Genomic DNA, 26,818 nt, shown 5'->3' on the forward strand with positions numbered 1-26,818 from the left:
GAACATTAATCTATTTTGGGGTGCACGTTTTGCTGTCCTTATTTCTTTATGTTAAAAACTGGTTGCCACTGATGGCAACCAAAGTCCAAGAAGTAGTTGACATTTTTCTGAATGGTTGCCAATGGCAACCTGGCAACCGTTACTGTCGAGCCCTGATGTATAGGACTAGCTTAATTAGCAGTTTAATTACGCCACGGTGAGACGTAGATGCTGATGTGCTGGTTGGGTGATTAGACTGTCTTCTATCATCTTACATGAACTTCTCTTTCTCCCTGAAAGAAACAAACTTCTCTCTTTTTTTTCTCTCTCCTTATTCTTCTTCTCTTTCCTATTCCTTCTCTCTTTTCTTTCTCCTTCTTTCTTTTCTCTTTCTTCCATTCTTTTCTTTTTCTCTCTCCTTTTTTCTTCTTCTCTTCTTTTTCTCTTTCTCTCTTCTTCTTCGTTCTTCTCTGCTTTTCTCTTCATTGTTCTTCTTCTTTTATTTTCTCTCTTCTCTTCTTTCTTTTTTATCTCTCTCTTCTTCTCCGTTCTCTCTCTCTCTCCTCCTCTACTTTCCTTTCTCTTTTGCTCTTCTTCTTCTCTCTTTTCTTTTTTTTTCTTCCTCTCTTTTTCTCTTCTATTTTCTTGCCTGTTTTAGCTGTGAGGCGCAGGGAAAGGAGGCGAGCCTGCTGTGCACTGAACCTGCTAGCCGTCTATGAGGCACTTAGTGTCCAGTACTGGCTACTGAGCCGGGAGGAGAAGTAGCTTCGATGGGATGTAGCTTAAGCCCTGCCTGCCTGCAAGAGGGGTTGTGGTTGAAGCCAGAAATGGGTGAAGCTTCGTGATCGATGAGGGTCCGTTCCGCGTGAAGCCGGAAGCGCCGCATTTGAGCGGCCCTGATGCCAGTGATGCTCTCTTGAGAGTCTGAAGGCCTGCGTAAATTTTTTGCCTGAAGTAGCCCCTTTCCATTAAGCCGGAGGAACTTCCGTGGAGCCCGATGTCCTTGTCTTTTCCTTCCGCGTCCGGGTTTGCGGGGTGGCCGGCTAGAACCGCTAGCCAACTGGGGAACGCCGCCTGTAGCTTAATCCGCAAGACTGCGGAGCTGATGAATATATACCTGGAGCTGGGACGAAGCCCTGCTGCTGCTTGCGCGTTGACACCTGGAAGACAGCTGATGGAAAAGGGGAGAGCATATATAGAGGGATTAACAGGTGCGATAATTAGGCTTGTCCACAGTGTCAAAGGCCTAGTTTTTAAAGCACTAAATGGGCTGGCTCCTGCCTATATAGCTGAACTCCTCCAGCGCTACACCCCAGCCAGAGCCTTAAGGTCTGCTGACCAGCTACTGGTAGTGCCCCAGACCAGGCTCAAAACCCGAGGGCACCGAGCCTTCGCAGCAGCTGGTCCCAGGCTCTGGAACACTCTGCCCCTCCATATGAGATCGGCCCAGACTCTAGGGGTTTTTAAAACAAAACTAAAGACTCACTTCTTCTCCCTGGCATTCTAGTCCGAGCAGAGTATGACTACGGACAATTCCCTGTGTTGGATTTTTATATTTATTGTGGTAATTTATTGTCTTCTGTTCTTTGCGAATGTAGTAATGTGTTATTTATTATTTGCATGTACAGCACTTTGGTCTCGACCAAAACTCGTTTTAAAATGTGCTTTATAAATAAAACCTGATTTGATTTGATTTGATCATGGTGGCTATAAATGCTACTTTTTATAAATATTTATTTACCTATTTTTCCTGGAAAAGTACTGTTGAGACTGCCAGCAAGACACTATCAATCCCAACCTTTATGATCAAAGTAAAACTACACAGAGATATCAGCTGCCAGGAGATCAGGAGCCACCACAGCCGGCACCAGAACATGGCCTCAGGCACAGCAGGTACAAAAGGCTTCATGATTCAGTGCGAAAGTGGAAGTGAGGGATCTACGTGAAACTGTTCCAAAAAAAGGAAACTGGGCACAGAGGATGAAATCAGAGACCCCCAACACACCATCCAACAATTGAGGCTCAAAGGCATCAGCAAGAAAGGAAAGCTGTGGGAAGCAACAATCAAAGAAAAAGCAAATATGAAAGATGGTACAGGGAAGAGGATCAAGACTCACTGGCAAAGAAGGTCACCCCGGGTGACCGGGATCATTTCTGATTGTATATGAAAACTAAATTCAAAAAGATACAAAGGAAAGAACAGAAGCAGACGGGAGAAAGAATGGTGTGATGAAGAGATGATGTATGCGATAATCATTCACAAAATCCTGTTCTCTATCGCCCCCTCCTCCTCCTAGAGTCTGTTTCTTTGAGAAAAGGTATGTCTTCATCGGTGATATAATAAACTGTTGTACAGATGTTCTGTGGCTCCTCGTGAGAAAACATAGAGAGAAAATTAATCTTTGAAAGGAACTGAACTGACAATGAGATGAGAGATTGCGTGTGTTTGTGTATTTGTGTTTAATCGTGTAAATGAGCCTGAATTAGAACTTCAGAGTAAGTGAGTCATCCATATTAATAAACTGCAGGTCTCTCGCCCAAATCCTGAGACAAATACTGTACCTCTCCTCACTCTAATAGATCTTACTCCATCTTTAATCAGACGGCTGTTTGTTTCTTTAATAACAATATTTGACTGTCTGTAATATATTTTAGCTTTGTGACGTTTGCTTGGCATTTCAGTTTATTATGCCTGTTACTTCTGTGTGTGGACAGAAGATAATGGGCAACCCTGTATTTCCCTTAACATTTGATTTTAGTTGATACTTATTATTTGAATTCAGGGGTTCCAATTTAGTTACATAACTCAAGTGAATTTGTCTATATGGCCCCTTATCACACAATAACTTGGCTTTATAACTACCATTACACTGATATGCTGTATATCTGTGTAATGTTAAAGAGGACATATTATGGGCTTATCAGGTTCATATTTGTATTTTGTGTTCCTACTGTGAACTGTCTCCATGCTTTAATGTTCAGAAAGGTATTTTTTTCTGATACTGCCTGTGCTGCAGCACTCTTTCCACCCTCTGTCTGAAACCAGAGCCCAGTCTGCTCTGATTGGTCACCCGCCTCGAAATGTGTTGGAAAAGTCCCACCTCTTAGCCTATCACGTACAATGTGTTGGGTTCACAAACATAGGCCCTTTCTCATTTCTCTAATTCCCCTCTTCGACTCCTATCCTCGTGTCTTAGTCCCGCCCACAGGAGATGCGAGCGGAGGAGTCGAGGAGGGGAACCGAGGAGAGAGGAGGGGAAGCAGCAGGCGGTTAGATAAATGAGAACTCCTCTCCTCTGAGCAGTCATTTTAAAGAGACGTCCATTAATGATGACAGGAGGCACAGCCCTCTGTCTGATAGTCAGAACTGTGTTCATGATGATTTATATATTTACTTTTAATTCATTCACAGTGTGGTATAATGAGACAATAACAGGCTCCAGATACGGACATATATACACACAAACACATATATATTTATATAAATATATACAATTTCAGATTCAAACAAGTATGAGAGCACTCTCATAATAACGTAACACTATCAGAGACTGGATATATCCCCCCCTCTCTGGTCGCTACAATGGGGAAATGAAATGATGGGCCAAAAGTTTTATTTACAAGTATTAAAAAGTAAGCATAGGACACCAAACCAACTGAGACTTGTCTGTCCTCCGCATCTACACACGCACGCCCGCCCGCCCGCCCGCCCGCCCACCCACCCCCACACACACACACACACACACACACACACACACACACACACACACACACACACACACACACACACACACACACACCCTCACACACACACACACACACACACACACACACACACACACACACACACACACACACACACACACACACACACACACACACACACACACACACACACACTGTACAACACACACCTTCAGCTCCTAAAGCATATAATATATATCAGGATACAGCCGTTGTGTATTTTATTATGTGAAGCACTAAATGGTTTTTGACAAATATTGAGTCTTTGTTTGTAGATATCTACTAAACTAAAGCATACAAATAAAGAGAGTAATGTAGGCCTGTTATACTGAGTGATATATATTATACACACTGCTCTGCTTTCTGCACGGACCTCAGAGCTGTTCTCACTGTAAACATTGCGTCGCGATGAAAGCAGTTAATAAAATAATATCCAGGGGATGCATGCAGAGCTGTCATTGGCTGAGATAAATCCGGCCGTGTGTCACAATTATTTTAAACATCATAGAAATCCTTCGTGCTTGCCTTTCCGACTACCAGATGGCAGTCAAAGCAGCCAAAGCAGAGCACATTTCTCTGTTAATCTCCAAAAAAAGCCATAAACCTCAGGTTCTTTTTAATGTCCTCAACTCTATCATTGATCCCTGTGATGTTTCTTCAATTGTGCCATGGACTACTCTGTGATAAGTTTCTTACATTTGTTATCGAAAAAGTATCTGCTCTTAAGCTAGCCCACACTAATGCTACCCCAGATCCTGCTCCTTTTCTGTGCCCTGCTGTCCTCGACCAGTTTGAGCCTGTATCCCTCTCTTTTCTCTCGGATGTAGTCAAGCACCTGCGGCCGACAAACTGCACCTCAGACAGCATTCCCTCTCGCCTTCTCAGAGATGTTTTCGATTCAGTTGGAGCAAGTATTTTATTACTAATAAACACCTCTCATAGCTCAGGATGTGTCCCAGCTGCCTTCAAGCATGCCGTGGTGCAGCCACTACTTAAAAAGAAAAATCTCGACCCCTCCATTCTCGCTAATTTTAGGCCCATCTGCCAGCTACAATTTTTATCTAAAGTCCCGGAGCGAGTAGTCTATGCCCAGCTGCAGTCTTTTTTAACCACGCATGGAATTCATGAAAAGTTTCAGTCTGGCTTCAAACCCATGCACAGCACTGAAACAACCCTTTTAAGAGTTTTCAATGATCTGCACCTAGCCGCCGACCCTGGTAGCCCAGCTGTCCTGGTGCTGTTAGACCTGACAGCTGCCTTTGACACTGTGGACCATAGCATCCAGTTGTCACGGCTTGAACAGTCCGCTGGCATCGCAGGCTCTGCCCTTGCATGGTTCAGGTCCTACCTGACAGACCGTAGCTTCTCAGTGCAGCTAGGTGCCTTCTCCTCTGCTAAAGCCCCTCTTACCTGTGGGGTTTCCCAAGGCTCTATTCTGGCCCCTATCCTCTTTTTACTGTACATACCCCTAGGTTCAATTCTCACTAACAACAATATTCCCTTCCACTGCTACGCCGACGATGTACAGATCTATCTGTCTCTCAAAGCAAATGTCAAACACTCACTACACCAGTTGATGGACTGCTTGATAGAGATAAAATCCTGGCTGAGCAAAAACGTCCTTAACCTCAACGAGAGCAAGACCAAGGTAATCTTTTTTGGACCCTAACCTCCAGCCTCTCCGGTTGATATTCTGGGCTCTCTCAATGAAAACATCCTCCCCTCTGTCATGAACCTTGGAGTGACCTTCACTAGCACTTTTAAATTCGACAAGCAGGTCAAATCCTGCTTTTTTTAAATAAGACTATTGGCAAAAAAACAAGTCGTATTTATCTTTTAAAGACCTAAAAAGGGTTATTAATGCCTTTGTTACCTCAAGACTGGACAATTGCAACACTCTGTATGTGGGTACGGACCAGGCCTCAATTAAACGCCTGCAGCTAGTCCAAAACGCAGCTGCACGTCTTCTGACTGGCCACAAGAAGCATGACCACATCACCCCAATTCTGGCCTCACTACACTGGCTTCCAATTCGGTTTTCATAGCCCTAAATGGGCTGGCTCCGGCATATATATAGCAACACTCTGCCCCTCCATGTGAGGTCGGCCCAGACACTAGGGGTTTTTAAATCCTCACTAAAAACACACTTCTTCTCCCTGGCCTTCTAGTCAGAGCGGAGCACGACTCCTGACTATTCCCTGTGTTTTTTATATTTCTATTGTAAATTATTGTCTTTTATTGTGATTGTAGTAATGTGTTTTTATTACAGCACTTTGGCTCGACCAAACATCGCTTTTAAATGTGCTATATAAATAAAACTTGATTTGATCACTGTTGCCGGAAATACATCCGCGGAGGATCCTCCAGAGAGCCTCCTCGATGCTCGATCCTCGGTCCTCGAAGTGCATTTAGAGAAATGAGATGTCCTTCAACATGGTACGCTGAAATCCATTTCCGGGTCACTACCGGAGGACCGAGGATTCGAGGAGTCGAGGAGGGGAAATTTGTGAAATGAGAAAGGCCCATAGAAGCGGGAGTGTTACTAAGTGATGTCACCATAAACCTGTTTAGCCCCAAGCCTGTTTTTCAGGTCTCAGGCTCGAAAATGACATTTCCAGAACAAATGACCATAACTATACTTCTAAAAAGGGAAAATGTATAATATTTTTCTCAAAGTAATGATAAACCTGTGAGTTGGATGTAGAAAAGTCAGAATCAATATAGATATTTTTAATTTTAAAGAGAATTCAGATTGAACATAGTAAAAAACTGTAAATTATAGTGTCCGTCCAAAAATTCCTTTTTACTTATAGTGAAAACTAACCTTGGATGATGGGTTAGTAGACTAAAAGCTTTAGGAATCCAAAGTACAATATATAATAAGTACCCTGTATCAAGATTGATGCAAAAAAAGTGACATTTGAATTTTTTAGAGAGGTTTAGTAAAAAAAAAACACTTCTGGGGTCATTTGGGTGGATTTGACCTATATCTCTGGCCCCCCTTGTTCGATTTTGATGATTGACATCTCTTTTTAACCGCTAGAGCCAATGGAATCGAGGGAAGGTTCCACATACACACACAGGTTACCAAATAAGGAGTGAGAGTGACACGCAGCCAAAACCGCAGCTGTGACACACTCTGGTGGCTACCATTAGCAGCTAATTTCTATTCTCCAATTTTTGCATACAAATTGAATTATTGATTATCAATAATTTTTTCAAAGTGACAGACACATCGGATTAACCTATGGATTAACCTTCAGCCGCGTTTTTTCTCCTTTTAAGGCCATTGAACACGAATTTTGATTAGAATTACAGCTAAGGTGAGCATATCTCCATGTTTTGCTACCTAAAGCTACGTCGTGTGTTGTCTTTATTTCTGTAGTTCTGAACGCTCAGTGATGATCCTTATATTTCTATAATCTGTGGAATCTCAGGATGCTAGCTAAACTTGTTTGTGCAGATCCAATAAGTATATCGATCAGTATAGCTATAGTTCTGTGCTAACGGCGTTAAGATTTTTTCGCTCAGGGCTAATTCAGAGGCTCAGCGTTAGCCTTGTGGTTTTCTTTGCTAACAAAATACAAAATCATCAGTTAGCTGAGTTTCTTCCCGTTACATGGATATGAAACATTCATAGTTTATTAAATCTTAAGAAGCCCTCAGAAACTGTTGCTTGCAGATGTTGTGTTTTCGGACCCGCCGAAGGGTCTGTGGGGTTTAAGAGGGGAAGTATACAAAGGAATCCGATAGCAGTTGGGGGAGAGTGTGGGAGAAACATAGGTGAGTAGTAAGTGTGTCATGTTCCTAGGTTTGTCTGTGGTTAGTTTCTTGTTTTAATGGAAGTATATATGTTTTTCCGCCTTTTGTGATAGTCTTTGCCTACCTAATTGGAGCCACCTGTGTCTAATCACCCTACTCTCCGTGTGTAAACTTTGCGGTCCCCTTTTTTGTCCGGGTGGTACATCCAGAGTCTTCAAAATTGCATACACGTTTCACTCATGTACGTCTTTAGCACGCTGTGCTCTTTGATGGCCAGAAAAACCCCATAGCAGACTACAAGCCGAGGCAACGGTCCATGGAAGCCATTGTAAGGATTCTGCCATCAAAGAACAAAGAAAAAAATTGCAGCCGGGAGAAATGCTGAGAACTGTCCCACGCTGGAGCACTCATGAAGTTGGCCAAGAATTCGTACGACTGGCCAACATACCAGTGGTCTTCAGGTTCTGCATAAAGACCCCCCCAGGAACCCATGACCAGGATTACCTTAACAGAGAGATCTTCACATTCATACAACTGCAGGCATTGTGAGATTGGAAGGGCTTCTTAGTGGGTAACCTTTGGGGGGTTACACTGGGTCCATGGCACCAGAGTGCTGAAGGACAGCAGAATCCTTCATCTGGTGAGTCTTGGGTTACTTTTTAATACATTCATATCCATCAATTAAATTAAATATATGAATTTGGAGTTTCCATCTCTTTGTGCAATCCTAGCTTCAGTAATAGGACATATTGAGAGAAAACATAAAAAAAAACAAGAACTTTAACGAAAGTAATATAAAATGTGTATGGGCCCTTTCAGTCAGCATCCTTCTAACCCTGCCAAATACTGCATGAAACATTATAATAAGCACAATATTTTTTCTAACAGTTTCCACACATTCAGCAACATGACATCTCCTCACAGTTAATGCATTAATATGCCTTTTGATCTGTAAAACTCAACCTCTAACATTAACAATTGCTTTCCAATGAACATAATCACAGTTCTCATTCATAACACTCCGTTCGATGTCTCACTATGGGATGCACCTACCCGCGTATGCCTCAGAAGCATCAATCTCATTACGCCAATTCTGATTGGCTGGTGATCTTGACGACCACGTCAGGGAATCCACCCACCCTTTAAGTAGCTTGCGCTACGACGCAGCGTCATTCAAACACCTCTTCTCGTTTCGGAGCACATCTCTAAACTATCAGTAGCCTGGCTAGCGTCCACAGACTGAACAACTCAAAGCTAACTTTCGGTCACCGGACGCTTGGCGGCTACACTTGCTTCGCACAGATTTGAATAATTAACACACCAGTTAATACTCGACTCTGCCCCGCCGTTTTTCTTTAACGGTAAGATTTTTGATTATCAAACAGTAACATACCAGTTACTGTTCCGTCCCTCCAAGTCGGCACTCCGGGTATCGAGGATGGACCCTTCTCTCCCTCATACCAGAGGAGACGGAGGCTCTGAGGCTCGACTCTGCGGCTGCGGGTATAAGATATCGAGCACGGACTCACACCAGGTCTGCTCGCCACGCATTGGGCTGGAACATGCCCGGATGACTATCGACGCCCCCGGTTCGTGCGGACACTGTGCCCGCTTCACCATCAAGAGCTTCCGCCAACGGCTAGCGGGCCAAGCTAGCCTGTCGGGAGGAGACCCTTTCATGTCTAGCGATGTGCCGGCCGGCAACCGAGACATGGAGGTAGCCGCAGCGGAGGCTGAGCCTTGTGCTGAGGCTAGCTGGGGCTCCCAGCTGGTCCTCACCGTGGTTCCGCCCGCGGAGGATGTCCTGGAGTTGGACTATATTATAGAGGAAGACGAAGAGGGTGCCTCAGAGTTTCTCTTATCCGACTCAGAAGAAGACGAGGATGATATTTTTGTCTCTTCCGCTCAAGCTGCCAAGCCTGATGCATGCCAGCTTCTCCCGTCTCAGCAGCTCAACAGCACTGCTGAGTCCATATTCCCCTTATGGAACTGTTGTATGGGGGTTGTAGGGGACTTATCTGATTTTTTATAAGTAGTTCCAAAATACATTTTGTGAACTGTGTGTGAAATAGGTCCAGATTTTAAATACATGATTGGTTTTTAATATATTCTTTCACCCCCTTTGTTGGTGGATTGTAGCATTTACTTGGTCATATAGCAACAATTAATCGCAGCACCATATTTTAAGTGTAAGCTAATATAGTATATTTAATTAGGTAAGGAAGTGTGCTACATGATGTTCATCTGATTGAAGTATTTGAGATTACCCCATAATAGTGGTATTCAACTATCCCAAGTTGCAGTTGTGTTTAGCTCTCTCCTATGCTAGCCATATTTTCCCCATGTTGATGCTTGAGATCCTAAAAGCCTGCTCTTGACTCCGAACTATCCCCTCAAAAACACAGATATGTGAAACCAAATATTTTAGCAGTGGTGTGGTTTATGAGAAAAGATGAGGCCCCCTCCGCAAGGTGAGGCCCCAGCAGTCTGCGTGATCTGCGTGTAGGGAGGGGCGAGCCTGGTAGCACCAGTAAAAGACAACTTAATGCAACTCTGTTTTTACATATCAAGTAAAATACATATCGAATTAACAACCTCAAATGTTTTGTTACATAAAAATACCTGAACAAATTGATCACTATTGTTAATTAGAAGAATCAAATAATTGCAAATTCCTGAGTTTGTGTCCAATGCCAACTGTTTCTATCACAGGACAATCAGTGTTTCCTAAAAAAGACCAACACTGAGTAATATAGCCGATATTACTCAGTGTCTCTATATTATATAGAGACACTATTCACGGTAACTGAAAGCAAGCGGGAGAGTTGTAGAGCCATTAGGAATATAAAACAATATATTCATTATAGTTTTGCTTAAGAAGGAAAACCATGGGAGTCAGCCACCAGATCCCCATAAGATCATTATATTGATTTAAAATGTAAAGAAACATTTCCAATGGGCTAAGGGGTGGGATGTTTCCAACACATCTTCAATCCATGAAGAGATATAATGCGGCCATGGACCCCAAAAGAATTCATTTAGGTTGTTAAAAAGCATTATTTTAGAGAATAAGTTGTCCAAATACAATCTGTCTAAAGTTTATAACTTTTCATTTCATTTTCATTTGATCGTTTATTTGAACAGGGACAATGCACATTAATGAACACTTAAGACAAATAATGCTTAAAGTGTAAATATGCCGGATTTTTGCTTTGAGCTCATTTCCATCCGCAGTCCCTCACATACAACATATAAGAACATGACATTTATACATAACAAATAAATGATATGCAAAAAGTGCAAAAGAGCAAGAGCAGCATACACAAGTATTTACCACATGGCAGTACAAAATAGCAGCAACGAAATATAAAGTGCAAGAGAAGATACAAGAGCTACATAAAGTGCAAGAGGAGATAAGATACCCCTGTATTAAAGTGCATTTAGCAGTGATTGCACGTCTGTTTGTTTCTCAACCATTCTTTGAGTTGACCTTTTAAACTATTGAGAGTGGGACAATCCCCTATCTCAGTTCGGAGGCTATTCCAGAAAGAGCTGCCTTTAATGGAAAGTACATTTTTTCCAAAAGTGGTCCGTCTACGGTAGACTTCACAGTCTCCTCTGGTTTCTGACCTATTGCAGTGTCCAGTGTCTTTTTTGTGAATGAATTCCCCTAAGGGAGGGGGGGCCAGTCCATGTAAACATTTATAAAAAAAGAACATACTTTTAAAAGACTTAAAATGGTCAAAACTCAAGAAATTGTGTTTTTCAAGGATGGTATGAATATGGCTATAATAAACTTAGATGTTTATGTCACAGAACTTTCTTAGAACATAGAATCACCAACTATCTCCAGTATACTGCCTGGACACCAGTTGAAGGACAATCCAGGGTCAGTGCAGCTGAGGACAATCAACAATCACTGTGACCTGACATCATCCAGGAGTCAGTGACAGAAAACATCTTATGAAGAGGTTTCTCTCGATTTAAAAAATGTTTGATTCTTAAATCAAGTCATAATCAGAAAGGTGGGTGATAATAACTATAGGTTACTAACGTAACCCCAGTTCTCAGAGTAACATGAAGTGAGATGTCTCACTATGGGATGCGCCTACCCGCGTATGCCTCAGAAGCATCAATCTCATTACGCCAATTCTGATTGGCTGGTGATCTTGACGACCACGTCAGGGAATCCACCCACCCTTTAAGTAGCTTGCGCTACGACGCAGCGTCATTCAAAATAAGCAACTCTTCTCGCTTCGCCTCAGCAAGAAGGGCTGTCTGGTAAGACATCTCACTTCATGTTACTCTGAGAACTGTGGTTACGTTAGTAACCTATAGTTCTCATTCATAACACTCCGTTCGATGTCTCACTATGGGATATTGGGACTCCCGTATTGCTAGACATTCTTATCTCGAAAATCGCCCAAAAAACACAACAGGTAGAACTCTGTCCCATCACGGGGCCCAGAACTGCATGGGCCACACTTGGACTAGAGACATCCAATCTGTAAAAACGGACAAAAATTAGCGGTGAAGACGAGCTCGCTGCTGCACAAATGTCCTGGATGGAAACACCCTTGAACAAAGCCCAGGACGTAGCCAGGCCACAAGTAGAATGAGCATTCAGGCCCGTTGGTGCTTGCAAACCCTGACTCGTATAAGACAGAGCTATCGCTTCCACAATCCAGTGGGAGAGTCATTGCCTGGTAACGGGCTTGCCCTTATGAGGGTTAGCCCAGGATACAAAGAGTTGGTCATTGCATGGAAAGTCTTTAGACCTGTCCATATAGGTGCGCAAAGCACAAACTGGGAACAGCAAATTCGGCCCCTGTTCTTCAGAAGAACATAACAGTGAAGGAAATGTCGCAAGGTCAATGGGGGTGCATGAGCCAACCACCTTGGGCACAAAAGCAGGGTTGGGCTTCAGCAACACTCTTGTTTGCCCCGGGGCAAACTGAGTGCATGAAGGGTGTACAGAGAGCGCATGAATGTCACTGACTCGCTTGGCTGATGCCAGAGCCAGCAACAACACTGTCTTCAGTGACAGGTGTTTCATGTCAACTTCTTCCAGGGGTTCAAATGGAGGTTGAGTGAGCCCATCTAAAACCACTGCCAAGTCCCATAAGGGCACCAGTGACCTGGAAACAGGGAGGAGCCTGCGAGCCCCTTTCATAAAACGGCAGACCAAGGGATGTTGGCTAGCTGTCTTTCCCTCAAAACCCACGTGGCATGCAGCAATAGCAGCCAGGTACACTTTAATCGTAGAGAAAGCTCTGTGTTTATCAATCAAGTCCTGTAGAAATGACAAAATCACACCAACATTGAAAAGAGACGTGTCCCTTTTGGAGGCACCACTCCTCAAACACCCTCCACTTACAGTCATAAAGAGACCTGGTGGAGGAAGCTCTTGCACTCTGAATAGTGTTTATCACCTTCTGAGGAAGCCCCACTGTACTCAAATTATACCACTCACGGGCCAGGCTCATAGTGCCAAGCGTTCCGGGTGTGGGTGAAAAATCATCCCCCCCGCCTGAGACAGTATGTCCCTGCCTAACGGGAGCTGCCACAGCTGCCCGCACAGCAGCTGATATCTCCGCCAGCCAATACATTGCAGGCCAGTGCGGAGCTATCAGGATCAGTGTGTGGCGATGCTCTCTCACTCTGGCCAGAGTCGGAGGTATTAGTGCCAGGGGTGGGAATGCGTACAGAAGGACCGGCGGCCAAGCGTGCACGAGCGCGTCCACGCCTAACGGTGCGTTTAGACCGCGCATTGAAAAGAACAGCTGACATTGAGCGTTTTCTTTTGACACAAACAGATCTTCCGTGGCTCGGCCGTAACGTATCCACAACTGACTCACAATTGTTGGATGTAGAGTCCAATCTGCATATAGTGGTGCACCTCTGGACAACAGATCCGCTCCGAGGTTCATCGCCCCCGGTACTTGCGTTGCTCTCAGAGAAAGGAGACGGCCGCAGCTCCATAGTATCAGTTTGCGTGCCAGCATGTGGAACTAGAGAGAACGCAAACCCCCTTGACGGTTTACATACGATATTGTGGTCATGTTGTCTGTCCTCACAAGGACATGATGACCTTTGAGAAAAGGCAGAAAGCGTTTTAGGTCGAGAAACACCGCTAAAAACTCCAGATAGTTTATATGTGATCGTTGGAGATCTCTGCTCCAGAGACCCCTCACAGGTCGACCTTCGTATATACCCCCCCAGCCCGTCAGACATGCGTCTGTGGTGACCACTTTCCGTGATAGGACAGCACCCATAGGTACGCCCCGTACTAGAAAAGCCGGGTGCAGCCAGTGGCACAGTGCCATTACGCATTCCACAGTGACCATCACTCTCCGCTATGACGCACGGGGTCCAGTCTGAGGGCAGCTACCCAGCGCTCAAATACCTCATGTGTAAGCGGCCCAGTCGTACCACCAGGATAGCTGACGCCATGAGCCCCAGCAACCGCAGACATGATCTGAAGAGAACATATTTGCGTGGCCGGAAATGAGCGAGGCAAGTCCTGAAGGCTTTCACTCTCTCCGCTGACAGGCAGGCTGTGAAGGACACTGAATTTAGGCATAAGTCCAGGAAGAGTACAGTCTGAGCTGGGGACAACATGCTCTTTTCTGTGTTTATTACGAAACCCAGGTCGAGCAGGTGTTTCACGAGGACATTCATCTGCGTAATAGCCTCCTGCTCCGACTGTGCAAGAAGGAGCCAGTCGTCTAAATAGGTTGCCAGGCGAATGCCCTGTTGTCTTAACGGGGCGATTGCTGCCTCCGTACATCGTACAAACACCCGTGGACTGAGAGACAGGCCGAAGGGAAGCACTATCTACTCGTAACAGACACCCTGAAAAGCGAACCTCAGATATTTCCTGTGTGGATAATATATTGGGATGTGAAAATACGCGTCTTTCAGGTTTTGACATCACTCAAGGCGACGGGGAGTCGGGGGCATGGGTGGCCCCCGGAAGCACATTCCAGAGCAGAACAGGTGGGGCTGGAAAACAGGGAACTTCCAGCTCTTCCACCGAGGAGAGGAGGGAAGGCTGTCAGGCCGCTCTCTTCTTCTTCCTCGTCTGATGACCGAAGGTCTGGGCCGGCTGTGCCGGTGCAGCTGCTGTCGGAGCTGGGCACTTTCTTGGCCAGCTTGTCCTCGCCTCGTGCCTGGGTGGGGGACCCGGGGCGGGCTGTGGATTTTGCCGTTTCGGGATCTTAAACTGGGAGGGTCGTGAGGCAGTCTGAGCGAAGGTCTGTCGCGGGGCCGTCGGAGGTGGCGGCTGGACCTTCCGGGGAAGAATGAGCTGGAGAGCCTCGTCTTCTCTCTTTTTGGCCACACACCGCTGCTGCATCGAAGCCAGAGCAGTGCCAAATATGCCTTCGGGGACAATTGGCTTGCCCAAAACGTCCTCTTTCTCCCGGTCTGGTAGGTTCGTCAGGTTAAGCCACTTGGCTCTCTCCTGCACTACCATCATTCCAAGTGATTTACCCGTGGCTTGGACCGCACAGCGCTGCACGCGGAGGCAAATGTCCGTGATCGCCGTAATTTCATCCCACACAGCAGGCTCAGGTTTATTTGTCATGTCTTCGCACAGCTCTGCTTGGTAAGCAGTCAGCATCGATGAGACATTGAGCGCCCTGACAGATAAAGCCGCCGCTTTGTAAGCCCGTTCGGTCATTGCTGACTGAAAACGATCTGCTTTTGTCGGCAGCGTGGGGTTCCTGTTAGACGGCGAAGACAGCCGCGGTTGGAGGTGGGCTGCAACAAGCGGCTCCATAGGAGGCATGCGAAGCAAGCAGAGTTTGTCCATGCCCTCGAAATCCAAAAAGGAAGCACCCTGGATCGGGGACTTACTGCTGAATGGGTGGTCTCTCCACAAGACAGACACCTCGTCCAGCAGCTCCGGAAAAACTGGGAGAAGTTGTCTTGCCATCCTCGCAGCCTGGGGAAAATTCTTCCATTCTTAGCGAGGTCTGGTGGTCTCCTTTGCTACTTCAGGCCAAGGGATGTCCAGCCTGGACGCAGCGCGTTGGCACACGGCTCGCAAGTCCATGCTGAGACGGGAGAAGCTGGCATGCATCAGACTTGGCAGCTTGAGCGGAAGAGACGAAAATATCATCCTCGTCTTCTTCTGAGTCGGATAAGAAAAACTCTGAGGCACCCTCTTCGTCTTCCTCTATAATATAGTCCAACTCCAGAACATCCTCCGCGGGCGGAACCACTGTGAGGTCCAGCTGGGAGCCCCAGCTAGCCTCAGCGCAAGGCTCAGCCTCCGCGGCGGCTACCTCCATGTCTCGGTTGCCGGCCGGCACATCGCTAGACATGAAAGGGTCTACTCCCGACAGGCTAGCTTGGCGCGCTAGCCGTTGGCGGAGGCTCTTGATGGTGAAGCGGGCACAGTGTCCGCATGAACCGGGGGCGTCGATAGTCATCCGGGCATGTTCCATCCCAAGGCATGACGAGCAGACCTGGTGTGAGTCCGTGCTCGATATCTTATACCCGCAGCCGCAGAGTCGAGCCTCAGAGCCTCCGTCTCCTCTGGTATGAGGGAGAGAAGGGTCCATCCTTGATAGCCGGAGTGCCGACTTGGAGGGACGGAACAGTAACTGGTATGTTACTGTTCGATAATCAAAAACCTTACCGTTAAAAAAAAACGGCACGGCAGAGTCGAGTATTAACTGGTGTGTTAATTATTCAAATCTGTGCGAAGCAAGTGTAGCCGGCAAGCGTCCGGTGACCGAAAGTTAGCTTTGAGTTGTTCAGTCTGTGGACGGTTAAGCTAGCCAGGCTACTGATAGTTTAGAGATGTGCTCCGAAGCGAGAAGAGGTGTTTGAATGACGCTGCGTCGTAGCGCAAGCTACTTAAAGGGTGGGTGGATTCCCTGACGTGGTCGTCAAGATCACCAGCCAATCAGAATTGGCGTAATGAGATTGATGCTTCTGAAGCATACTCGAGGAGGCGCATCCCATAGTGAGACATTTCACTTCATGTTACTCTGAGAACTGGGGTTACGTTAGTAACCTATAGTTATTATCACCCACCTTTCTGATTATGACTTGATTTAAGAATCAAACATTTTTTAAATCGAGAGAAACCCCTTCATAGGATTTTTTCTGTCACTGACTCCTGGATGGTGTCAGGTCACAGTGATTGTTGATTGTCCTCAGCTGCACTGACTCTGGATTGTCCTTCAACTGGTGTCCAGGCAGTATACTGGAGATAGTTGGTCTAGTGATTCTATGTTCTAAGAAAGTTCTGTGACATAAACATCTAAGTTTATTATAGCCATATTCATACCATCCTTGAAAAACACAATTTCTTGAGTTTTGACCATTTTAAGTCTTTTAAAAGTATGTTCTTTTTTTATAAATGTTTACATGGACTGGCCCCCCCTCCCTTAGGGGAATTCTTTCACAAAAAAGACACTGGACGCTACACTAGGTCAGAAACCAGAGGAGACTGTAAAGTCCACCGTAGACGGACCACTTTTGGACAAAATGTACTTTCCATTAAAGGCAGCTCTTTCTGGAATAGCCTCCCAACTGAGATAGGGGATTGTCCCACTCTCAATAGTTTTAAAGGTCAACTCAAAGAATGGTTGAGAAACAAACAGATGTGCAATCACTGCTAAATGCACTTTAATACAGGGGTATCTTATCTCCTCTTGCACTTTATGTAGCTCTTGTATCTTCTCTTGCACTTTATATGTCGTTGCTGCTATTTTGTACTGCCATGTGGTAAATACTTGTGTATGCTGCTCTTGCTCTTTTGCACTTTTTGCATATCATTTATTTGTTATGTATAAATGTCATGTTCTTATATGTTGTATGGGACTGCGGATGGAAATGAGCTCAAAGCAAAAATCCGGCATATTTACACTTTAAGCATTATTTGTCTTAAGTGTTCATTAATGTGCATTGTCCCTGTTCAAATAAACGATCAAATGAAAATAAAATGAAAAGTTATAAACTTTAGACAGACTGTATTTGGACAATTTATTCTCTAAAGTAATGCTTTTTAACAACCTAAATGAATTCTTCTGGGGTCCATGGCCGCATTATATCTCTTCATGGATTGAAGATGTGTTGGAAACATCCCACCCCTTAGCCCATTGGAAATGTTTCTTTATATTTTAAATCAATATAATGATCTTATGGGGATCTGGTGGCTGACTCCCATGGTTTTCCTTCTTAAGCAAAACTATAATGAATATATTGTTTTATATTCCTAATGGCTCTACAACTCTCCTTCTTGCTTCCAGTTACCGTGAATAGTGTCTCTATATAATATAGAGACACTGAGTAATATCGACTATATTACTCAGTGTTGGTCTTTTTTAGGAAACACTGATTGTCCTGTGATAGAAACAGTTGGCATTGGACACAAACTCAGGAATTTGCAATTATTTCATTCTTCTAATTAACAATAGTGATCAATTTGTTCAGGTATTTTTATGTAACAAAACATTTGAGGTTGTTAATTCGATATGTATTTTACTTGATATGTAAAAACAGAGTTGCATTAAGTTGTCTTTTACTGGTGCTACCAGGCTCGCCCCTCCCTACACGCAGATCACGCAGACTGCTGGGGCCTCACCTTGCGGAGGGGGCCTCATCTTTTCTCATAAACCACACCACTGCTAAAATATTTGGTTTCACATATCTGTGTTTTTGAGGGGATAGTTCGGAGTCAAGAACAGGCTTTTAGGATCTCAAGCATCAACATGGGGAAAATATGGCTAGCATAGGAAAGAGCTAAACACAACTGCCACTTGGGATAGTTGAATACGACTATTATGCGGTAATCTCAAATACTTCAATCAGATGAACATCATGTAGCACACTTCCTTACCTAATTAAATATACTATATTAGCTTACACTTAAAATATGGTGCTGCGATTAATTGTTGCTATATGACCAAGTAAATTCTACAATCCACCAACAAAGGGAATGAAATAATATATTAAAAACCAATCATGTATTTAAAATCTGGACCTATTTCACACACAGTTCACAAAATGTATTTTGGAAGTAGTACTTATCAGATAAGTCCCCTACAACCCCCATACAACAGTTCCATAAGGGGAAGATGGACTCAGCAGTGCTGTTGAACTCCCTGACCTCCTCACCACTCTAATGACACCTCCAGCTTAATGTCATTGTATAGGTCAAATGTTAATGACGTTGTTATTGCCATTTGGAGACAACAAAGTTTAAATGATCTCACGACATTACAACCTGTTTTTTTTTTCTGTCAGTGAAGACATGCCATCTTCATTGTTTCATTATACATTAAGTTATTATCATTAATCATAGCATTATCTGCATTTCCCGCAGTGATGTCAAATAATTAACTGGAGCATGCTCCCTGCTGTTGTAATGACCCAGTTTTCCCACAAGAATAATTTGTTTCTCCTTAATCATAAACACATTTGGAAGGTTTCTTTTCTCTCTCATCTCTTCTTCCCTTGGAAAAGGAAGGATTTGAGAGACACTTGTTGCCATGGTGATGTGTAGGACTCATGACGGCAGTGATGACCTTTATTAATGAAAACATTTCATGCGGGAATATTATGAACTGGAAATCCATGTTTTCCTTTTAGCAGTCAGAGCTAAAGTGACCTGCTTGCTAGCATTTTAAGACAATAAGTGAAGGTCAATGTGACATGATGTTTCTAATGTTTTCTAACAAGCAAACAGAAGCGTTTTGATATCAAAGGATAGCTAGTAAAATTATTAAAAGGCACAGAAAGACAATAGGTTGGCTACTGGCATGTTAGCTGCTGCGGCTAGGTTGCAAATGTTAGCAATTGAGCATAGCCAGGCTGTATGTGCTCTCCAAGTTGCTGGAAGGCAAGTATATTTCCCTGTTAAACAAAAATTACACATTTTTGATACAGGAAAAACGTTTGAATTGTTCACCTGTTAGCTTGCCTCCTTGCGCGCTAGTCAGCCACAACAAGTTATAAACACATCGACAGTAACATGCTATCATTCTTGCTAACAATAGCAGCATGCTAGCTAGCTGATATTGCCTTGAGGAAATGTGACAGCACTGATGGACATGAAAGGCAAAACATATTTTTTAGTTGTTGACACTGCATTTAGGTAGGTAGTTACTTGTTAGGAAAGCAGAGATCCAATCCATGGGCTGCCTAGGTATGGTCTGTTTCAGATTATAAAAAAAACAGTTTCAACTAAATGTTCTTGGTACAAATTTAAATATATTGATTGTATATTTTTGCACATAAGCCAACACACTCTCAATCCATAAACGTCCAGGAGCGACGCTTGGTCAGGGTCCCCGAGGCGTGCAGTTGGGTCGCTCCTAGGCTCCTTCAGCTTCATAAAGAGACGCATAGCTTTCAACTGATTGCAATGTATTCCCATCTGCGGCGGGATTTGACGCTCATGGAAGCACGGCATTCATTTGTGTCGGCTGCCCTTTAAAGGCAATGTGAGCGTCCATTCCCATTGGATAACGAAGAATTGTATACCCGGAAGTAAGTAATCCCCTTACTGTCGATTGATTTGACAGTGATATCTGCACTACTCGTCGACTAAAAAACACCAGATTATCCTTGTTAATTACACAACATTGATTGGTTTAAATTGTGTGCAATGCTTTTGTATTTTCCCCTTCGATTCGGAGAAACAAATGGCAGAAGACACAACACTACCCAGAATCCCCAGCTATCGTTTAGGACTACACCATGTGCTCTGTTTGACAAACCCCGTGATTAGTTCTCAAGCTCTGTGATTGGTTCACCTCCAACTGCATTCCATATGAAAAAAAACGTAGTCTGTCGTAGGTCTTTATTTTTTATTTATCTACAGAGATTGGGCTCAGAATAGACCGGAAACTATTCTTTACCGTTCAGTTTTAATTTTACAATAAAGTTAGGTGCAATATTTTGTTTTGATATTATTGTTTTTTATTTATTAACTACTAGACCGCTGGGTCATGTTAAGACCATCTTTTCTGTGTTGCTGTGTTTTTTTTCCATCGCTTTTGTTTTACAAATATCAAAACAATAAATAAATATATCCGTCGTAAACTAAACCAGAAACAGCAGTATATTTGATTTTGTTAACACTGTAAACTTGACAGCTTTTTAACCCAAACAGCCTACTGGTTAAAGCACGTTATTACACGTTTAGAGTAATGCAATGCAGGTAGATTGTGTTGCTTTTTAATGACTGTTTAAAATACCTTTTTCTTAACGTATTTCATTTTTGTAAACCACTTTTGAATGTGTTATATTTTATGAAAACATTTAAATATTAAGAGTATATACAAAATAGGAGGAAAGTAGAAGGTCAATCATAGAAATATAGAATAGAAAATATCAAGAAGATACTGTAAGAAACTCAAAGACGCTTTGACAGAGAATAAAAAATTCAAACAAAGAAATACAAAAAAAGATAAAAAAGAGACAAAAAATAGGGGGGCGGGGTGGTCAGTGGTTGAATGCAGTGTTGAACAGGTGGGTTTTGAGTGATGTTTTGAATGCTGTGAGGGAGGAAGAATCTCTGATGGATTGGGGTAGTGAGTTCCAGAGGGTTGGTGCAGCAACGGAGAAGGCTCTGTTTAGAACTGAATAAAACAGTTTAGTGCCGGATGTACAAAGATATTAATAAGAGGATGTGCAAAACAGACAAAACAATTAGGCTTTATTCAAACATTAAATAATACTTTATGTTAAGGTCTTCTTTTAAATACATGTAAGCAAAAAGCTTTGGGGGTATCTATATTAAGCCTGACAAAGTACTTAACGTTTAATATATTACATGGTTTGTTTTGGGACTTGACAATCAACTTTCCTGCAAAGTTAACTATGTTGAAGCATTTATTTCAACCGATATTATACATATTTATTATACTCTCATACTCATGTCTGTAGATAGAATAAGAAATGTGCAGAATATGACAGTTTAAGGGTGGAGGTACACACATATTGATTGATCTCTTGTTGAGGAACCTATGACCCAAGTTTGTCATCATTGCATAACTACAGTTAGTTGTGTATATGATATTTCAATAAACCTTTGAAAATCTTGAAATCTTGAAAGGGATGTGCAAAATAGCCATTATATACAGTTTTTGATGAACAATTAGAGAATAACGAGTAAGGAATATTCTTTATAGGGATCTGCAGATACATTTTTTGTCTTCTCAAGCACCCACTACCAAATATCTTGCCTGATTGTTGGCACTTGACAATCACCTTCACTGAATTTTACTTAGGTGTAACTAAAGTCTGATTTAAGGGTTGTTTATATTTCACATCATTAATCCAAATCTGTAAAGTAACTAAAACAAATGTAATAAAAATACCAGGTTAACCTTAAAGAAAGCCCTCAGGATTATAAAAGACCCCCATCACCCCAGCCACAAACTGTTCTGTCTGCTGCCGTCTGGCAGGCGGTACTGCAGTATCAGTACTGTTGGGGCAGAACCTCTGCTCCGCGCGTTCCTCTATGAGTTTGTTTTAAAAGAAGGAAAAGTCAAAGCACCAGAATAAGGGTTAAACAATAATCTGCTTTAATGGTAAAATATACAACACAAATACAACCTCAATCACGAAGTAATCCGGATTACTCCGGCTCTAGTTCCTCTCGCTGGGAGAGGACAGCATGAGGAAGAAGAGAGCGAACTTAGAGAAAACACAGGCTATCATACTAAAAACATAGGAGGAGGTGTGTGCATGCTTCCCCCAGAGGGGTCTCCCATTGCAAGAGACCAACACATGGCCTGTTGTACCCAATCAGCGCGAGCCAGCTAGGAGACCCGGAAAACAAAAGTGTCTCTTCAGTTTGATGAAGAACAGATACCTTCGGTGTCCAGCATGAACCTGCTCCAAATAACAAGTTTGTTTATCTTATCTCACATCTTGCAGCCAACACATTCTGCAATATGGTTCCCTGTCTGTGGCCACCTTCCCCCCTCAGGTTACCACACACAAGTTAAAAATATGTTTTAAGATATAGTTGTTATAGTTGACTAAATATACGTAATACATGTAAATTACTTTCATATCAAATAATAACGAGGAAAACATTACCTTTGCTCTCAAGCAGTCCTAGAGATGCTTTTCAAATAGTCAAACTTTACACAGGCCCAGTATAGAGAACACACACTCATTTGTCCTGCAGCCTTTCCAGCCACTTGAGCTATTGTTCACATCTTTACTTCTAATAAAAGGTTTCACATTGCATATGTCCAGCTTCTTTTTACACAGACTGCTTATTATTGATACAAAGTAATTAAACACATACATATATTTTTAAGATATGTAAATTTCCCTGATATTTGACATGCTGTATCTAAGGGAGAATGTCTCCTGTCATCCACAACTGCTCCTTTTTCATAGAGAGTAATAAAACATGCTTAAGCTAATTTCTCCACAATGTTGTGGCAATTCAGTACCCACAACATGAATATATAAGGGGACATTCAAATGAATATATCACAGTACTAAAACCAACAGACTCAGGGGCAGTTTCATCCCACAGGCCAGAAGACTATTAAACACCTGCACTTTGAAACAACATCCATAACATTCATCTGGCAGCTACTTAGAAATGATTTGTCTAGTAGCCTATATCATATCCAAATCACTTGTATATAGACTCTTATTGCACTATTTAACTTTTTACTATTTAACTTTTTGAATTTACTTGCACTATCTTTTCTGTGTATCTGTTTTATTGTGGTGCACTGTTGGAGGAGCCTGTGACCTAAGGGGGGTGGGGGGGGTGGGGGGTAGGACACGTTTGAGTCTTGATTTGGATAGTGTGCCGTGGATGGGTTTCATTCCATTTCAAAGTGCTGTTTCACGCGTGTAAACTTTGCACACTGCCACTTCAACATGCAATCACAGAGCTTGAGAACTAATCACAGGGTTTGTCAAACAGAGCACATGGTGTAGTCCTAAACGATAGCTGGGGATTCTGGGTAGTGATCCTTCCTTTACTCCGAAAAAATATTTGTTTCTCCGAATCGAAGGGGAAAAATACAAAAGCATTGTACACAATTTAAACCAATCAATGTTGTGTAATTAACAAGGATAATCTGGTATTTTTTAGTCGATGAGTAGTGCAGATATCACTGTCAAATCAATAGACAGTAAGGGAAATACTTACTTCCGGGTGTACAATTCTCCGTTATCCAATGGAAATGGACGCTCACATTGCCTTTCAGGGCAGCCGACACAAACGAATGCCGTGCTTCCATGAGCGTCAAATCCCGCCGCAGATGGGAATACATTGCAATCAGTTGAAAGCTATTTGCGTCCCTTTATGAATCTGAAGGAGCCTAGGAGCGTCCCAACTGCACGCCTCGGGGACCCTGACCAAGCGTCGCTCCTGGACATTTATGGAGTGAGAGTGTGTTGTATAAGTTGGCAAATTAATCCGCGTGCGTGTTCTGTACCCTTCCCCCAACCAGGGGACTTTTATATTTGATCCAATTGGTAGATAGGCTGTATTTACACCATAAACGTGCAGTCCTGATATAAAGGGACACCTAGTGGTTAAAGCATGTTATTAAATGTCATTATTTCTATTATTAGATATTAATAGGATCCCTATAAAGTATATTCATTACTCGTTATTATCTACTAATAGTTCATTAAAGACTGTATATAATGACTATTTTGCACATCCCTTTCAAGATTTCAAGATTTTCTAAGGTTTATTGACATATACAAACGGTGTAGTTATCCAATGAATGAAAAACTTTGTTTATACCTCCAGCAATGTTAACTATGTTGAAGCACTTATTTTAACTGATATAATACATAATGTATTATACTCTTATATAAGATGTATGTAGATAGTATAAGAAATTTGCAGAATATGACAGTTTAATGGTGGAGGTATACACAAATATTGACAGATGTCTTGTGATGCAAGAATTTGGAATTTGGACTCCAAAAGTCCGACATTATACAATCAAACAAATGAATAAACACAAGGATAATTGTGTCTTATTGTTGAGTAAATAACAGTGTGTGGTTTAGAAAATAATACAAAATTAGAAGGAAAAAACGATGAAACAATACATATTTCAGTTTTCTGAGCCCCTACTCTCCCCCTAACTGACGGCAACAAAAGTCTGACATTATTCAATTAACATAAAGAAGTAAAAATTATAAGTGTGGCTTGATATTGAGTTAGAAAAACGCTGTGAGAATGGATCTGCGGAGAGCATTTCGCCGGGATCCCAACTCGTCTATTACCAACTCGTCTATTACCAACGTTCAGAGAGCTCTATGCAAGTCAATGGGACTCCCTGATAGTTGAAACTCTACGCTAAAGGGCCCCCCTTGCGTTGGAAAGTGACGACAGGGACACTGACATAACGTCAACATAGGCCGAGTTGGGAGTGAGAATGTGTTGGCCACAGCCTGAACAGGAGAACATGTTAAGCTTTTCGAACCTCGGAAAACAACATTTCCCATTGTCCTAATTGTCCATTATGTATGGGTTGACTTGGATATATGGCTGTCAACTCTGATTTTGCTTGTTCAGCCATAAAAAGTAGGGATGCACCGAATATTCGGCCACCGAAAATTATCGGCCGAAAATGGTTAAAAAGGCCCTTTCGGCAAAAATATCACCGAATGTCAGAGAACAGGGTTACGTTGATCGGACTCCGCATATTTGTCCGGGTGTTTTGATTTCAAGTGCTGGAGTAATCCCGAAGTGGTGAAAGTCTTTGCAGTTACACCCCCTCGAGAAATGTCAGCTGAAAACGTTTTACAAATCGCAATCCGCGCCTCTTTCTCTGATATCTTGAAATATCTCCAAGCGGCAGACATGTTGGCTGTGAGCCAGCCGCGAGCATGGTCGCGCGCCGTGCTTGTCGCCGCGTTTTGATTACGTCATCACAACAACACGTTAGGTTACCAAACTTATAGGTGCATTTGTTGTTCTTGAAGGCCTGGCTGTTACAGTCTTTATTTACACTATTTTGTTGTAGGCCTTCTGGCCTAGATGTTTATGCAGTTTTAAAGCACCTTGGCTTTGTTCTGATTGCACTTTGTTGTAGTTATCCTACAGAGAAAAGAAAATGCACTTGACTTGGAATTAATGTACTGTATGCATTCAAAAGTGCTGAATAAAGGTTTTATGGACCCATAATAGTGATTATTATTTAAGTTAAGTTAAGTTAAGTTTTGCCATAATCATGTCTTTTTCCATAATCAGGTAGCTGAACAACATTGTTAAAAAATTTACACATTATATATATATTTCTATTAATCAATTTCGGCCTTTCGGCATTTGATTTTCGGCCAACTGTTTCCTATTTTCGGTATCGGTTTCGGACAAGAATTTCCCATTCGGTGCACCCCTAATAAAAAGGCCATTATTTTAATGTTTCCAAGGGAAGTGATTTACTTTTCTGTTTTGTTAAACCAACCTTGCTAGAGATCTCTTCAATGCTTTCCTCATTCTGTGATGGTTTAGTAGATCCAGCTGCATCATCTTCAGCGAGGTTCTGGCTGCTAAATGCCTTCCTCCTTTCACCAAACTGTCTCTCCATCCATTGCCAGCTTATGTTTGGCTCTGTTTCTGATATCATTAAATCTCCCTCTGCATTGGACAATATTTCTCTAGAGGCCAGAGCAAATAATGGTTTGCAGTGCCATATATACGGTCTTGGGATTTTGCACGTCCTACACAACGACATTACTTTATTTCCATGACAAAAAAATACTTCGAACAAGATCTTTTCACAGTCAAAATAACTGATTTCAAGTTATAAATATATATTTTGTGTGAGGGTTCAGCTGTTATGAAGTCTGACATGCAATTATTTGCTGTTGAGCTAGAGAGCTCTTTTCTGACTTACTATTGCTGGCATGTTTCTGGCCATATAGCATGGTAACAGTTCTCCTCATAGCTTCTTTACGGCTAAACGACCGCGGAAGTCGTCACTAATGCCTTTGACATGTGCCAGGTAACTTGCGGGTGAATAGAGTGGTGCGTTGGTCGTAGTCTGTGTGCCTACTCTTTTCCAAACATTCAAGTGAATGCGGGGAAAGTGTGCCTGATGTGAGCAACCATAACCAGCTAACGGTATCGAGTCCATAGCCTACTGTATGTACCAGAAATCCTATTTCCTTTATTCTACTGTGTGGTGTTTTTTTTAAATGTGCTAAAATATTGTCTGTTGGGTAGATAGTAAAGGAATTAGTTGGCCTGAACTAAATTGACTTTTTTTCCATATCTACTCAATACGGTTGTTTTCGAAAGAAGGATGTCTGCCGCCTTTGATTATTTGTTTCTGGTCAAATGGCATGCAGAGGATGTTACAAA

The sequence above is a fragment of the Notothenia rossii genome (assembly GCF_949606895.1).
Source record: "Notothenia rossii genome assembly, chromosome: 3".
Classification (NCBI taxonomy): Eukaryota; Metazoa; Chordata; class Actinopteri; order Perciformes; family Nototheniidae; genus Notothenia; species Notothenia rossii.